At 39.9% G+C, this 15,915-nt stretch overlaps 1 non-coding gene across 1 annotated transcript; it reads left to right on the top strand.

Annotated features, from left to right (window-relative positions):
- The first annotated feature begins 14,580 nt into the window (after nt 1-14,580).
- Nucleotides 14,581-14,689, top strand: LOC142841861 (U6 spliceosomal RNA). The gene has a single exon (XR_012909120.1). It is a non-coding gene; the product is annotated as a U6 spliceosomal RNA (small nuclear RNA).
- The last annotated feature ends 1,226 nt before the right edge of the window (nt 14,690-15,915 follow it).

The raw sequence follows: 15,915 nt of genomic DNA, 5'->3' as shown, positions 1-15,915 counted from the left end.
TCACCCGAACACAAAGGAATATACCTTCTTCTCAGAACTGTAGCAGAACTCATGGAACCTTCCCTAAAATTGATCACATCACATACTCAGTAACAAAGGAAACCTCCACGGATAAAAAAATTGGAGTAACACACTGTCTCTTTGGATCACCACAGTTTAAAGATAGAATTTAACAACAACCCTACTCTCAGAAAGCCTACAAATTCATGAAAATTGAACAGTGAACTATTAAACCACCCCTGGGTCAAGGAAGAAATAAAGAAAGGAATTGAAGACTTCCTAGAATTCAACAAAAATGAAGGCACAATGTGCCCAAACCTATGGGACACTATGAAAGCAGTGCTAAGAAGAAAGTTCATAGCACTAAGTGCCCACTTAAAGAAAAAGGAGAAAGCTCACATCAGTGATTTAACAGCACACCTGAAAGCTCTAGAAGAAAAAGAAGCAGACTCACCCAGGAGGAGTAGAAGACAGGAAATAATCAAGTTGAAGGCTAAAATCAACAAAATAGAAAAAAAGAAAACAATACAAAGAATCAATGAGACCAAAAGCTAGTTCTTTGAGAAAATCGACAAGACAGACAAACCCTTATCCAAACTAATCAAAAGGCAGAGAGAGAACATTCAAATTAACAAAATCAAAAATGAAAAGGGGGGGCATAACAACAGACACTGAGGAAATTCAGAGAATCATTAGATCATACTACAAAAACTGTACTCCACAATTGGAAAATATAAAAGAAATGGACAATTTTCTAGATAGATATCATATACCAAAATTAAATCAATAACAGGCAAACAATTCAAATAGACCTATTAACTGTAAGGAAATAGAAGCTGTCATCAACAACCTCCCAACCAAAAAAAAAAGCCCAGGGTTGGATGGTTTTAGTGCAAAATTCTACCAGAACTTCCAAAAAGAGCTAATACATATACTCCTCAAAGTGTTCCACATAAGAGAAACAGAAGGAACATTGCCAAACTCTTTTTATGAGGCTGCAGTTACCCTGATACCAAAACCATACAAAGACTCAACCAATAAAGAGAAATACAGAACAATCTCACTCATGAACATAGATGCAAAAATACTCAATAAAATCCTGGTAAAACAAAATCCAAAAACACATAAAAAAAATCATCCACCATGATCAAGTCAGCTTCATCCCAGAGATGCAGGGATGGTTCAACATATGAAAATCTATTCATGTAATGTATCACATACATAAACAGAAAGAAAAAAACTAGATGATCATCTCATTAGATGCTGAAAACCCATTTGACAAAATCCAACACCCCTTTATGATAAAGGTCTTGGATAGATCAGAGATACAAGGAATGTATTTAAACATAATTAGAGCAATATTCAGCAAGCCAACAGCCAACATCAAACTAAATGAAGAGAAACTCCCAGAGATTCCACTGAAATCAGGAACAAGACAAGGCTGTCCACTCTCTCCATATCTCTTCAACATAGTTCTTGAAGTTCTAGATACAGCAATAAAACAACAAAAGGATATCAAAAGGAATCACATTGGAAAGAAGAAGTTAATCTTTTGTTATTTCCAGATGATATGACAGTATATATAAGTGATCCTGAAAACTCTATCAGGGAACTCCTATAGTTGATAAGCACCTTCAGTAATGTGGCAGGATACAAGATTAACTGAAAAAAAAATCAGTAGCCGTCCTAGATACAAATGATAAAGAAGCCGGGAAAGAAATCAGAGAATCATCACCCTTCACAAAAGACACAAACAACATAAAATAACTTAGGGATAACCCTAAGCAGAGAAGTAAAAGAGCTTTTCAACAAAAACTTTAAGTCTTTGAAGAAAGAAATTGAAGATACAAGAAAATTGAATAAGATCTCCCATGCTTTTGGATAGGTAGAATCAACATAATAAAAATGGCAATCCTACCAAAAGCAATCTATTCATTCAATGCAATTCCCATTAAGATTCCAACACAATTCTTCACAGACCTTAAAATAATAATAATCAACTTCATATGGAAAAACAAAAAACCCAGGATAGACAAAACAATCCTGTACAATAAAGGAACTTCCGGAGGCATCGCCATCCCTGATATCAAGCTCTATTACTGAGCTACAGTAACGAAAACAGCTTGGTACTGGCATAAAAACAGAGAGGTTGACCAATGAAATAGAATTGAAGACCTGGATATTAATCCACACACCTATGAACATCTGATTTTTGACAAAGAAGCTAAAATTATACAGTGGAAAAAGAAAGTATATTTAGCAAATGGTGCTGGCATAACTGGATATCAACTTGTAGAAGAATGCAAATAGATCTATATCTATCCCCATGCACAAAACTCAAGTCCAAGTGGATTAAAGTCCTCAATATAAATCTGACCATGCTGAAACTGATAGAAGAGAAAGTGGGAAGTAGCCTTCAATGTATGGGCACAGGAGACCACTCCCTAAATATAACACTAGTAGCATAGACACTGAGAGCAACAATAAATAAAGGGGACCTCCTGAAACCGAGAAGCTCCTGTAAAGCAAATGACACAGTCAACAATACAAAATGGCAGCCTATTGAATGGGAAAAGATCTTCACCAACCCCACATAAAAGGACTGATTTCCAAAATATATAAAGAACTCAAGAAGTTAGACATCCTGATTTGGACCTTGAGATTTCTGTCCGGTGCTCCCATGTGGGTCTCTGTCTCTGTCTCCTTTCATCGCTTGCTGAAGGTTAATATTCAGGAGGATGCCTATATGTTTTTCTTTGGGTTCTCCTTATTTAGCTTCTCTAGGATCACTAATTATAAGCTCAATGTCCTTGGTTTATGGCTAGAAACCAAATATGAGTGAGTACATCCCATGTTCCTCTTTTTGGGTCTGGCTTACCTCACTCAGGATAGTGTTTTCTATTTCCATCCATTTGCATGCAAAATTCAAGAAGTCCAAATCAGGAGCAGAAGGAGAGAGAGCACGAGCAAGGAACTCAGGACCGCGAGGGGTGCACCCACACACTGAGACAATGGGGATGTTCTACTGGGAACTCACCAAGGCCAGCTGGCCTGGGTCTGGAAAAGCCTGGGATAAAACCGGACTCTCTGAACATAGCAGACAATGAGGACTACTGAGAACTCAAGAACAATGGCAATGGGTTTCTGATCCTACTGCACGCACTGGCTTTGTGGGAACCTAAGCAGTTTGGATGCTCAACTTACTAGACCTGGATGGAGGTGGGGGTTCCTTGGACTTCCCATAGGACAGGGAACCCTGATGGCTTTTCGGGCTGGGGGGGGACTTAATTGGGGGAGGGGGAGGGAAATGGGAGGCGGTGGCGGGGAAGAGACAGAAATCTTTAATAAATAAATAAATTAAAAAAAAAAAGAAGTTAGACATCAAAATCGTCAATAACCCAATTAAAAATGAGGTACAGAACTAAACAGAGAATTCTCAACAGAAGAATCTCAAATTGACAAAAGACCCTTAAGGAAATGTTCAACATCTTTTGCCATTAAGGAAATGCAAATCAAAACAACTTTGAGATAGCATCTTATACCTGTCAGAATTGCAAAAGTCAAAAACACCAATGATAGCTTATGCTGGAGAAGATTTGGAGTAAGGAGAACACTCCTCCATTGCTGGTGAGAATGTAAACTTGTACAACCACTTTGGAAATCAATACGGCAGTTTTTCAGAAAATTGGAAATCAACCTACTTCAGGATCCAGCAATACCATTCTTGGGCATATAATCAAAAGATGCTTGATGGAGGAAGGTCATTGGTTAATAAACAAACTGCCTTGGCCCATTTGATAGGCCATCCCTTAGGTGGGTGGAGTAAACAGAACAGAATGCTGGGAGGAAGAGGAAGTGAGGTAGACGCCATGCCTACTTTCTTCAAAGCAGACACGATGAAGCAAGCCGCCAGGAAGACATGCTGAATCTTTCCCAGTAAGACTGGTGCTACACAGATTACTAAATATGGGTTAGGCAAGATAAGTCACCACCTCATGGTGCTACACACATTAATAGAAATGGGCCAAGCATTGTTTATATGAATACCGATTGTGTGTTGTTATTTCGGGGCAGGAACGCAGCCTGCAGCTCCTACTACAGAATGGCGCCCAGACATGGATAACTTAGTCCACAGAAAGCCTAAGAAAGCTTGGGAAAGAATAGAGTAAAGCATGTTTTCTTTGTAGCAGCAATTTCTTGGGTCTGCTCTGCTTGCTACAGGCAAGTGCTCTCATCTAAGAGAGGCTTCCTGACTCAGCTTTAGCTGCAAAACCCTGCAGCTCTTCAATGGTGTTGATAAAAGCTGACTGCATGCTTGTTTGTTTTCAGCTGTAGCAGGAAAAAAGTTGTGCTGTTTTACAATGCCAGCTTTCTGGGCTGTCCTGCCAGTGCAAACTCTGACTCTTTGAGGCAGGAAGGCCGGCTACAGAGAGAGGACTTGAGTGTTGTCTCTTGCAGCTCACTTGCTGGCAGGGACCTTGAAATGCCATAGAGTTGTGGCGATAAACGTGGCTACAGCCAGTACCTCCGCCATGAGGCTGAGGAATGGGCTGGATTCAGCCATCAAAGCCACAGCTTTAATCCTACCCATATTGCTCAGTAATTTAAAGGCTCATGTGGTCAGAAAAAGAGAGATATACAGTAAAGAGAGATTCAAAGACAAAGAAAACCTTTAAATGATGTACAGTGTGTTAAAAAATATATGCAGGCTAAAAGTTAAAGTTCTTAAAGTAAAAAACAAAAAAAAGGAAGAAAGAGAGTAGTTGGGTATGGTAGTACACACATTTAATCCCAACCTTTGGGAGGCAGAAGGAGATTGACCTTTGAGACTTCAAGGTGTGGTAGCACACGCCTTTAATCCCAATGCCTGGGTTGCAGAGACAGACAGATCTCTGAGAGTTCAAGGACAGCCTGGTCTATAGAGTTATTCCAGAAGAAAGACATACAGAGAACATGTCTCAAAAAATAAAAGTAAAAATAAACGAAATAGAGGTTAAAATAAAGCTGCACAAAGATGGAAAATACACAGAGAATCTTGATACTGTATGCTATTATGCTCTGTTTGAATTGTTTGAATGCTGAGAAAGGAGCAACAGCTGCTAAAAGATACTTGTTTATAAATGCTGCTGAACTAATCCAGGATAGATATTTTGAAAATACCTTGACTTCAGAATTTGGATCTAAGGACATGATGCTTTGGAAAGGAGTTTCTTCTTTTGTTTTCTCAGAGGATGAGACCCTATGGATTGCTTTTATCCCAATATGGTATGATGGACCACGCCCTCCTGAAAGGTTGTTGTGAACACCTTCAGAAAATTACTTCACTCAACTGCTGACTGAGATGAATCTAGCACACAGGTTATGCCATGAAAGACCTGAATAACAGTGCCCCCATACAGCAGGAAGCAGTTTGGAGAGAAATAACTGCGCCCATGTTCCCAAATATTGTTTATAAATGTTCTTTTACATTTAAAGGGGGGTATGATAGAGATATGAATAATTTACATTAATGTGGATTTTGCTTTAGTGATTTAAATTTAAGGTCAATTTTGTTATATGTATATGTATTCTTGGTCTTGATTAGGGTATTGTGATTATGTAGTTCATTTTAAAATGTAATATATATAGATTGTTAATGGATAATCATCGATAATAGTCAAGCTTGTAGTTATGCTAGTTAGATTTTCTAGATGTACATAGATATATTTTAGATAGACATTCTTCATATCTTTCAAAGACTACAGAATATAGCATTTAATGTTTTAATAACTTAGGGTTTTTCATGACAATGAGACACATCTGCTCCTGGCAGCACCAATCTACTTCAAAAGGAAGATGGGCATCGAAGAGGAGTTGGTTAGCCATTTGGGCAAGAAACTGCTCTTGCATGGACTGTTGCATAAACTGGACACAGAGAACCCTCAGAGAGAGGACTGCTGAACTTGCCTAAAGGTGAGATGATCTTTCGGGGTTCCTGATTCATGAAAGAGTCTGCAAGACATTCTGCAGGACACAGCAGATAGTGACTAAACAGCCTTTGACATTTCCTGCTTCATGGAAATGTCTGCTGGAAACTATGGGCCTGTAGGCCAAAGATGGATGCCTCAACGGTACAGAGGAACTTTGAGTGGCTGTCCAGGCAGCAAGATATCTCTGTGATTTCTAGAGTTTTGTAAGTTGTTTACTTCTCATTTATTTAGGTAATATTATATCCTTCTGGAGTCTTTGATGGAGTTGAAAAATAGATAGTTATAGTTTTCCATTGTTATGATAAAAGATAAAACAGATGTAAATATTGTAACTGTAATTCTTGCTTGATAACTGTTTTGTTATATGTAATTTTGCTATATTAAAGTTAAAGCCTTCCTTCCTTTTTGTTTAAACAGAAAAAGGGAAAATGATGGAGGAAGGTCATTGGTTAAATAAAGAAACTGCCTTGGCCCTGATAGGACAGAAAATTAAGTAGGCGGAGTAAACAGAACAGAATGCTGGGAAGAAGGGAAGTGAGCTCAGATGCCAGGCCGCTGCTCTCCAGGGCAGACGTGATGAAGCTCCGACCTAAGATGGACATAGGCTAGAATCTTCCTGGTAAGCTACTGCCTTATGGCACTATACACATTACTAGAAATAGGCCAGGCAGTGTTTAAATGAATACAGTTTGTGTGTTGTTATTTCGGGTATAAAGCTAACCAGTGGCCAGAAGCCGGGTGGCAGGAATGCAGCCTGCAGCTCCTTCAACAGAAGCTCAATCATACTACAAAAGCCTTTGTTCAACTATGTTCATAGCAGCATTATTTGTAATAGCCAGAACGTGGAAACAACCTAGATGCCTATCAACTGAAGAATGGATAAAGAAAACGTGGCACATTAGAGTACTACTCAGCTGTAAAAAAAAAAAATGACATTTTTAATTTTGCATGCAAGTGTATGGAACTAGAAAACCCTACCCTGATGAGGTAACCCAGTCCCAAAAAGGTGAATATGGTATGTACTCACTCATAAGTGGATACTAGCTATAAACAAAGGATATTGAGCCTATAGTTTATTATCCTAGAGAAGCTAAGTAATGAAGTGAACCCTAAGGATATGTGGATCCACCTGGAAAGTCAGAATAGACAAGATCACCTGACAAAATTGGGAGCATGGGGATGGGGGGAGAAGGGAGGGCATAAGGGGAAGAGAAGGGAAGAAGGGGAGGGGTGAAGAGAACTTGAAGGAATGGGAAAGTCCAGATGGAGGAAGGACAGAGATTAGGGCAAGGAAAGAGATATCTTGATTGAGGGAGACCCAATAATGGGGTTAGCAAGAAGTCTGGCTATAGAAAAATCCCCAGGAATCCACAAGGATGATCCCAGCTAAGACCCTAAGCAATAGAGGAGACAGGGCCTGATCTTGACTTGCCCAGTAGTCAGACTGATGAATATCTTAAATATCACCATAGAAACTTCATCCAGCAACTAATGGAAACAGAAGAAGAAACCCACATTAGAGCACTGTACTAAGGTCCCAAAGTCTGGTTGAAGAGTGGGAGGAGTGAGAATATGAGCAAAGAGGTGAAGGCCATGATGGTGACACCCACTGAAACAGTCTACCTGAGCTAATGGGAGCTCACCAAATCCAGCCGGACTAGGAAGGAACAAGCGTAGGATCAAACTAGTCCCTCTGAATGTGATTGACAGTTGCATGGCTTGGGCAGACTAAGGGGCCACAGGTGGTGGCACCAGGATTTACCCCTACTGTGTGTACTGACTTTTAGGGAACTTATTCTCTTTGGATGGATACCTTGCTCAGCTTAGATTTAGTAGGGAGGGCCTTGGACCTTCCCCAAAGCAATGTGCCTTACCTTCTCTGAGGAGCGGATGTGGGGGAGGGAGGTGGAAGAAATGGGAGGAGGGAAGGGAATGGGAACTGGGATTGGCATATGTAATAAAAAGATTGTTTTTTGTTTTTGAAAAAAGTTAAAATAGATCCAGCTGAAAACTCAAAAAAAAAAAAAAAAGAAATCAGAGAAACATCACCCTTCACAATAGCCACAAATAACATATCTTGGAGTAACTCTAACCAAACAAGTAGAAGACCTGTATGGCAAGACCTTTAAATCTTTGAAGAAAGAAATTGAAGAAGACACCAGAAAATGGAAATATCTCCCATGCTCTTGGGTAGATAGAATTAACATAGTTAAAAATGGTAATCTTATCAAAAGCAATCTACAGATTCAATGCAATACCCACAAAAATCCCAGAAAAAAATCTTCATAGACCTCTAAAGAACAATACTTAACTTCATATGGAAAAGCAAAAACCCTGGATAGCCAAAACAATCCTGTACAATAAAGGAACTTCTGTGGGCATCACAATCCCTATCTTCAAACACTACTACAGAGCTACAGTACTGAAAACAGCCAGGTATTGACATAAAAACAGACAGGAGGACCAATAGAATCGAATCAAAGACCTGGATTTCAATCCAAACATTACAAACACCTGATTTTTGACAAAAAAAAATCAGAAGCAAAAAAATTTAAAATTCAAAAAAAAGAAAGCATATTCAGCAAATGGTGCTGGCATTAACGGGATATCAACATAATGAAGAATGAAAATAGAACAATATTTATCACCGTGCACAAAACTCAAGTCCAAATGGATCAAAGACCTCAACATAAAGCCAACCACACTGAACCTCATAGAAGAGAAAGTGGGAAGTACACTTGAATGCATGGGCACAGGAGACTACTTTCTAAATATAACCCCAGTTAGCACAGACATTGAGAGAAACAATTATTAAATGGAAATTCTTGAAACTGAGAAGCTTCTATAAAGCAAAGGACACAGACAACAAGACAAAATGGCATCCTACAGAATGAGAAAAGATCTTTACCAACCCCACATCAGACAGTGGACTGATCTCCAAAATATACAAAAAACTCAAGAAACTGATCATCAAAAGAACAAATAATCCAATAAAAAATGGGGTACAGACCTAAATAGAAAACTCTCAACAGATGAATCTAAAATGGCTGAAAGACACTTAAGGAACTGCTCAATTTCCTTAGCCATCAGAGAAATACAAATCAAAATAACTCTGAGATTCCATCTTACACCTGTCAGAATAGCCAAGATCAAAAACACTGATGATAATTTATGCTGGAGAAGAGGTGAGGTAAAGGGAACACTCCTACATTGCTGGTGGGAGTGCAAACTGGTACAGCCATTTTGAAAATCAGTATGGCGATTTCTCAGAAAATTAGAAAACAACCTACCTCAAGACCCAGTAATACCGCTTTTGGGTATATACCCAAAGAATGCTCAATCATACCACAAGGACATGTGCTCAACTATGTTCATAAGTGAGTTATTTGTCATTACCAGAACCTGGAAACAACCAAAATGTCCCTCAACCAAAGAATGGATAAAGATGTGGCACATTTACACAATGAAGTACTACATAGCAGAAAAAATAACGACATTTTGAAATTTGTGGGCAAATGGATGGATCTAGAAAAGATCATATTGAGTGAGGTAACCCAGACGCAGAAAGACAAATGTAATATGTACTAATTCAAAGTGACTTTTAGACATAAAGCAAAGAAAAGCCAGCCTACAATTCATAACCCCAGAGAACCTAGACAACCAAGAAGACCTGAAGAGGGATATACATGGATCTAATCTACACGGAAATTAGAAAAAGATAAGATCTCTCAAAAAATTGGGAGTATGGGGATAATGGGAAAGGACAGAAGGGGAGTGGGGAGGAAAGGAGGGAAGTGGAATAAAATATATATTACTCAATAAAAACAATAATTAAGGCCTGATCACTTGAACCAAGACGGTAAAAATAGAACAAAGTGAGTGATTTGAAATATATTTAAGAAAAAATCGATAGGACTTGCTGAATTTGTAGATAATGGGAAATGATTTCTAGAATGAGTCTACAGTTTCTAGTTTAGGTGACACTTAGATAATGGTGCCACCAAGTAAAGCCAGAAACTCTGTGATAGGGTTGTGTTAAGTTGTAATATGGTCCATTCAAATGGAGTATGTTGGATTTGGTGTACCTCCAAATATCATATGACATCATACATCAATTTGTAGCTTGGGGAAAAGGGTGAGCATATGGAGGCGAGGGTTATCACAGCACAGACACTATGGAGCATGGAGAGCAGAAGTCTCAAGAGAATGTTGTTGATGGAGCTGTAGGCTGCATTCCTGCCGCCCTGCTCCCAGCTGCCTGGCTAGCTTATACCCCGAAATAACAACACACAAACTGTATTCGTTTAAACACTGCCTGGCCCATTTCTATTAATGTGTGTAGCACCGAGGTGTGCTTACTGGGAAGATTCTAGCCTACGTCCATCCTGGGTTGGAGCTTCATCGCATCTGCCCGGGAGAGGGGAGCATGGCGTCTGACCTCACTTCCTCTTCCTACCAGCATTCTGTTCTGCCTACTCCACCCACCTAAGGGATGGCCTATCAAAGTGGGCCAAGGAAGTTTCTTTATTAGCCAATGACCTTCCTCCATCAGAATGTGACTCTCACAGCTATTTCTCCTGCATTTCCTTTGGCTGGTGTTCTTCTGTTTGTTTATTTTGTCCTATTCCAGTTTATATTTTATTTAACTAATTTTTAGATGCCTTTTTGTGTTCTAATGAGAGAGAGAGAGAGAGAGAGAGAGAGAGAGAGAGAGAGAGAGAGAGAGAAAGGGTAGGGATTTGGATGGGAAGGGAGGTGGGGAGAATCTAGGAGAAGTTGAAGAAGGGGAAACCATGATCAGAATATATTGTGTGGAGGAAGAAAATCTATTTTCAATTTAAAAAATTATTTTAAGATTAGAAATTTTTCCTGATTTGTCTCCTCCTTCCTTTGGATAATATCCCCTATTTGGATAATATCTAGGAAAAGAGATAAGGTTTTGTTTTGTTTTGTTTTGCTTTTCTAGATGGGGGTTTCTCTGAGTGATAAGCTTTAAAAGACTGGAGGGAAATAATAGCTTTATGCGTCTGAAAGGGCATATTACTCTCGACAGGAAGAGTAGGCTTTAGTTCTTCTGCAGCCCATCACTTATCAGCATGCATGTGCAGAGATCCAACCAGACCGTCTAGAGCTGTTGTTGGTCCAGACAAGACCGCCCCTACCCTTGGCTTGGCGCGGCAGGTTGGCACCAAATACCTCTGCCTTGAGACTCATGCCTGCTACTGCCAGCACAGTGGCCCATGAACTGCGTTTGGAAGGCCATGTGTGTGGTTTTTCTGCTCTGCTTCTAAATGGAGGAAATTCACTTGGCTGATTTTCACAAACACTCTCTAGGAGGAATGTGCAGCAGGTTTCTAGTCTTGGTCTGCTCAGACATAAATTAAGATCTTGTTTGTTCCGAAAGGCTACTGCCCCATGCTGCCAGAGACTCCACTGTGCTCTCTGGGGTGTGCAACCTCTATTTATTGGGTTATTTTGTTGGCCAGGGTCTCACACTGTGCTTTGTTCTCATTGCTTTGCCGCTCCCATGACTGGCTGCCGAGTAAACCAGACGGTGACCTCTGATTCACTCATCCACCAATTCTATTCATATCTTTTCGTTGTCTTTGGATGGTATGACCAAGCACCTCAAAGCAGATGCTGTGAGCCTTGTGTACTGCTCCAAAGCGACAAGTTCCTCCCAGACCCTGGAGACACATAGGAAATCCAGCTGCAAGACCTCTCTCCTGGACCCACCCCAGCAATGGTAGAACAGTTGGGGACACAGAACTTCAAAACTCTGGCTCCCTAGATTGCTTTGAGCATCAGCAAGCCTGACCCTGTTTGAAGGCAAAGAAGTCAGTTGCCTTCAAGAGATTTTAAGAGGCACCAAAAGGCCATTCTATCCAAAGACATCTCCACTTATCTGCCTCATTTCCTTTTGGTTAAGGAACTGTGCCTCCAAAACTGCCTTTAGGGCAATCTTATACAAGGAAAAGGTACAACTTGGTACAAAATAACCTAGCTGCTGGCTCCAGCTATGCTGCATGAGAAAGCATCTTTGCTTTTCTGGACCTCATTCTCTTTAATATACTGTGCAATATACTACACTTCTAGATGGTGTGGCATCTCCTCTAAGGCCTCTTCCGAATATAAAATTCTGTATTACTATGATCCAAGTTCAAACTACAAAGTTGATTTCCAGAGGCTACCATTTAAGTAACCAAAATTTATTTATCCATTTGTGTGAGTTGGATAGATATGCCAGCAAAGTCAAGGGCATGGCTTGGTCACATGAATAGAACAGAAACTCTTCATGGAAACAAGGACTGAGATGAAAACTAGAGACACTCCACCCTCTTTTCTGCACCCATTAGATCATCTCCTCCCACCCACTTCTCACTCACCACTCCTGGCCATCTTAACCAGGAAAAAGACAATGCCATCCATAAGGTAAAGAACTACAGGAACTTTCAGGTTAGGGGAGCAAGACAAAAATCCTAAAATGGAATGCTTCCTGAAGACTGAAGCTCCAGATGAAGCAGACACAGAGTGCTAGACAGTCTGGAGGCAGGAAGTACCTTTCCCCAGAGGAATGGGACTTATTCATCCAGAAGCCTAGGAAGGCAACCACTAAGTAGTCTCTTTCCTCTTAAAGGAAGAGAAGGGTGGAAGCCCAATTAGTTTATCTTGGCCTCTTTAGGATAACACGACCCCAAAAGAGCACTTGTTAATAATGGTAACTACCATTTATTAGTACTTATTATGTAATTGACAGGATTCTAAGTCATTCATAAAATTGAAATTGTTAACCCTTATAATAATTTTATATGGAAAGTGCCATTGCTAATCTGTTTTGCAAGTTAGGATAGTGAAAGGAACTGTTTAAGTAATTTGATTAAGGGACTATGGCAAGAACATGGAGCCCATTAAGCCAGGGAGCTCAGCTTCAAAATTAGTGCTCTTGCAAAAAAAAAAAAAACGGAAAAGCAGCCTCTCAGAAGTAACAGATAAGAGCAGGAAAGACCCTTATGGATGACCAGGGACCACTTCTTTATATATAAGAGAACTGAGGCACTGAAAAAAAAAGGATTTCCTCAATGCCACACACTAAGCAAGCATGCGTAGAACAAAGCCAGGACCCAGCACCCTAAGCTGCTGGCTCCCAACTCAGTGTTCCTTCCACTCCTGCTTCAGAACTTGTATTGTCTCTTTATTGAGATGCCTTCTCCATCACCTTATGCAGCTGACAATGCAAGCTCGGTCATTCCCACAGCCTGTCCGACAAGATTGTGGACAGGCAGCCATCTCTGTGGCATGAGTCATTATCTTCCCTTTCCAAAATATAAATGAGACTGGAGCTGGCTTCACCCAAGCATTTTCCAAATGATTAGATCCCTAAATCCCAGTATCACCTCTGTGGGGGTTACCAATAGAATGCAAAACCAACATTTTCCATCCATAAAGACATCAACACCCAACCACGCCAAGGCCTCGACCTTCTGAGAAGATGAGTGTTCAATGATGTATGAGGCCCGCCTCCTGCTCAGACAGATCCATGGACTCAAATCGGAACTTTTTAAGGGTCATTCAGGGAAACCAATACTAAGCCCAGCTGGAAAAATTCTGCCTGATTCATTAAGAAATCATGAGTAAAGCTTGTGAAAGTGGAGAGTAAGCCTGGGTGGTGGGCTGTGAAGGGAGTTGGGGTAGTTTATAATGCCACTCATGTCTGATGGCCAGGACTCAGGGGGTGGGCAGCCCAGGTCCTCCAAATGGCTAGTCTACTCTTCTCTTGGTATTTATAGCTTTTTGCCTCAAAATATTGGATTTCACAAAGCCATGTCCCCACTCCACGCCTTACTCCACCCGTCCAGCGGGTGTGGGAAACAAAAGACTCTATTAGAGATGAGAAGTTTTAAAGGCCTCTTGTGGGACTGGGGCTTTGACCCACATGAGACAGTCTGTCCATTACCCAATTCCTTTATTATGGGTCTCAGACCTGGACACACACGATGGATCCTGCAGAGGCACGAAAGATCTACCTCTTCATGAGGACGGGAGATAGGAGTTCCAGGCCTTGGCAAGGCAGAATAATGCAGGCAATCCTTCTCTAGACAGGAGTGAAGGACAGTTCCCAAAGGGTAATTGTTGTCATAGGGCAGTGTCGGTGCCCCCTTTTCTATTATGGTCAGACTTTCCACTGCATAAGGTTGGCACAAAACCTTCCTGTGGTGAAAAAGGAAAAGTGTTGATTCTGAAGCAGCTGGGAGGTACAAAACAAATAGCATTCCCTTCACTCATTCACTCACCCCTTGTCGAGACAATGGTTAACCGCCATCTATGATGCACAAAGTATAGTGGAAAAAATTTCAAAACACAAACCAGGGGGTCCATTTTCAGAGAAGTCCCATACTCAAAGGGCCATGGCCTTTACAGTCCCACGTACCACAAAGCTGTGCTTGAGGAAAGCCTTTAAGTGAAATGATCAGTTTCTCAATTTGGAGAACCTTCAGAAAGGACCATCTGGGGAAAGTTTTTTGTTATACAAGTAGAAATACAAAAGAAAAGACAGAGGGTAAGAGTTGGCCTACCCACTAACTAAGGCTTCAATAGACCAAAACATTACTTGGTTCTATGCTCACTTCAACAGTACATGGACAAAACCTGGAAGGACACAGAAGAGATTAATATGGCCCCTGTGGGAGGATTACACACAAATACAAGCAATCCACATTTTTGTGCACACAGAGTCAAAAGATGACACTGCATCCCATAAATTTGTACAATTATTATGTATCAATTTAAACTTCTTAAAATTAATGAAGTTTGATATGAAATATAAGACAATGTTTCATAGAAATTTTTATGTTAGAATTCAAAGAGTATTGGCGTTGGAGAGATGGTTCAAGACAGTTAAGAACTGGTCTTCTAGAGGATCTGGGTTCAGTTCCCAGCACTCACATGGCAGCTTCCATCGGTCTGTAACTCCAGATCCAAGGGATCTTCAGACTTCCTTGGGTAGTGCACGTAAGTGGTACACAGATACACATAAAAGAATAAGATAATTTTTTTAAATTTTCAAAGAATAGATAAGATTTTTTCTAAAATAATATTATCATAATGCTCTAATATATCAATATACAGCCAGAGTCAGAAAGAATTTGTACTATAAAATGAAACTGTGAGGGCTCTCATCAGAAGTCAGGGGAAAGTGCTGTGAATGTCTGTTCTTACTGCGCATATCCATTCCCACATCTTCCCTGCCCTCACTCTCACCCACCCTCCCTCATCCTGCCCTAGTATTTGCTGTTTAGGGTGGTTCTAATAATAACTAAAAATGTGAATTAGTAGCATGAGTTTTACATATATCTATGTATATATAGTGTTCAATATTAGTCTAAATATAAATATAAGAGCATTTAACTCATATGAAAAAAACAGCAAAACTGCACAACTCATATGTTATAGTTTGTAAATGCACATACAAAAATAAACCCAAAGTTAATCACACACTCAAATTTTTAAATAAAACCATGAAAATTTTTAAATTCACTATAAAAGAAAATACCTAGGAATTAAGACTAAGTTAAGGGGCCATTGCTAGGACAATAAAATCATGAACCATAAAATTATTGCTAAACTCTAATTCATCAAAAATGTATAATTTTTTATTCTGCAAAGATTCCATTAAGAAATGGTGAGCCAGAGACTGAAGACATAATTTCTGTCAAAGGTCTTGTAGCCAGAATGTCTAAAGGATTTTCAAAGGTCGATAGTAAAGTCACAACTAATTTGATTAAAACACAGGTAAATAACATGAAGAGACACACCTATCAAGGTTAATAGCCATTAGAAAAACACAAATTAATCCATTTGGACTTGAGTTTTGTGCATGGTGATAGATATGGGTCTATTTTCATTAGAGTACTACGCTGCGGTAAAAAACAATGACTTCTCAAATTCT

The sequence above is a fragment of the Microtus pennsylvanicus genome, chromosome X, assembly GCF_037038515.1.
Source record: "Microtus pennsylvanicus isolate mMicPen1 chromosome X, mMicPen1.hap1, whole genome shotgun sequence".
In the NCBI taxonomy this organism is placed as follows: domain Eukaryota; kingdom Metazoa; phylum Chordata; class Mammalia; order Rodentia; family Cricetidae; genus Microtus; species Microtus pennsylvanicus.
The sequence above is the reverse complement of the archived record's forward strand: the minus strand, read 5'-3'. Positions and strand labels throughout refer to the sequence as shown.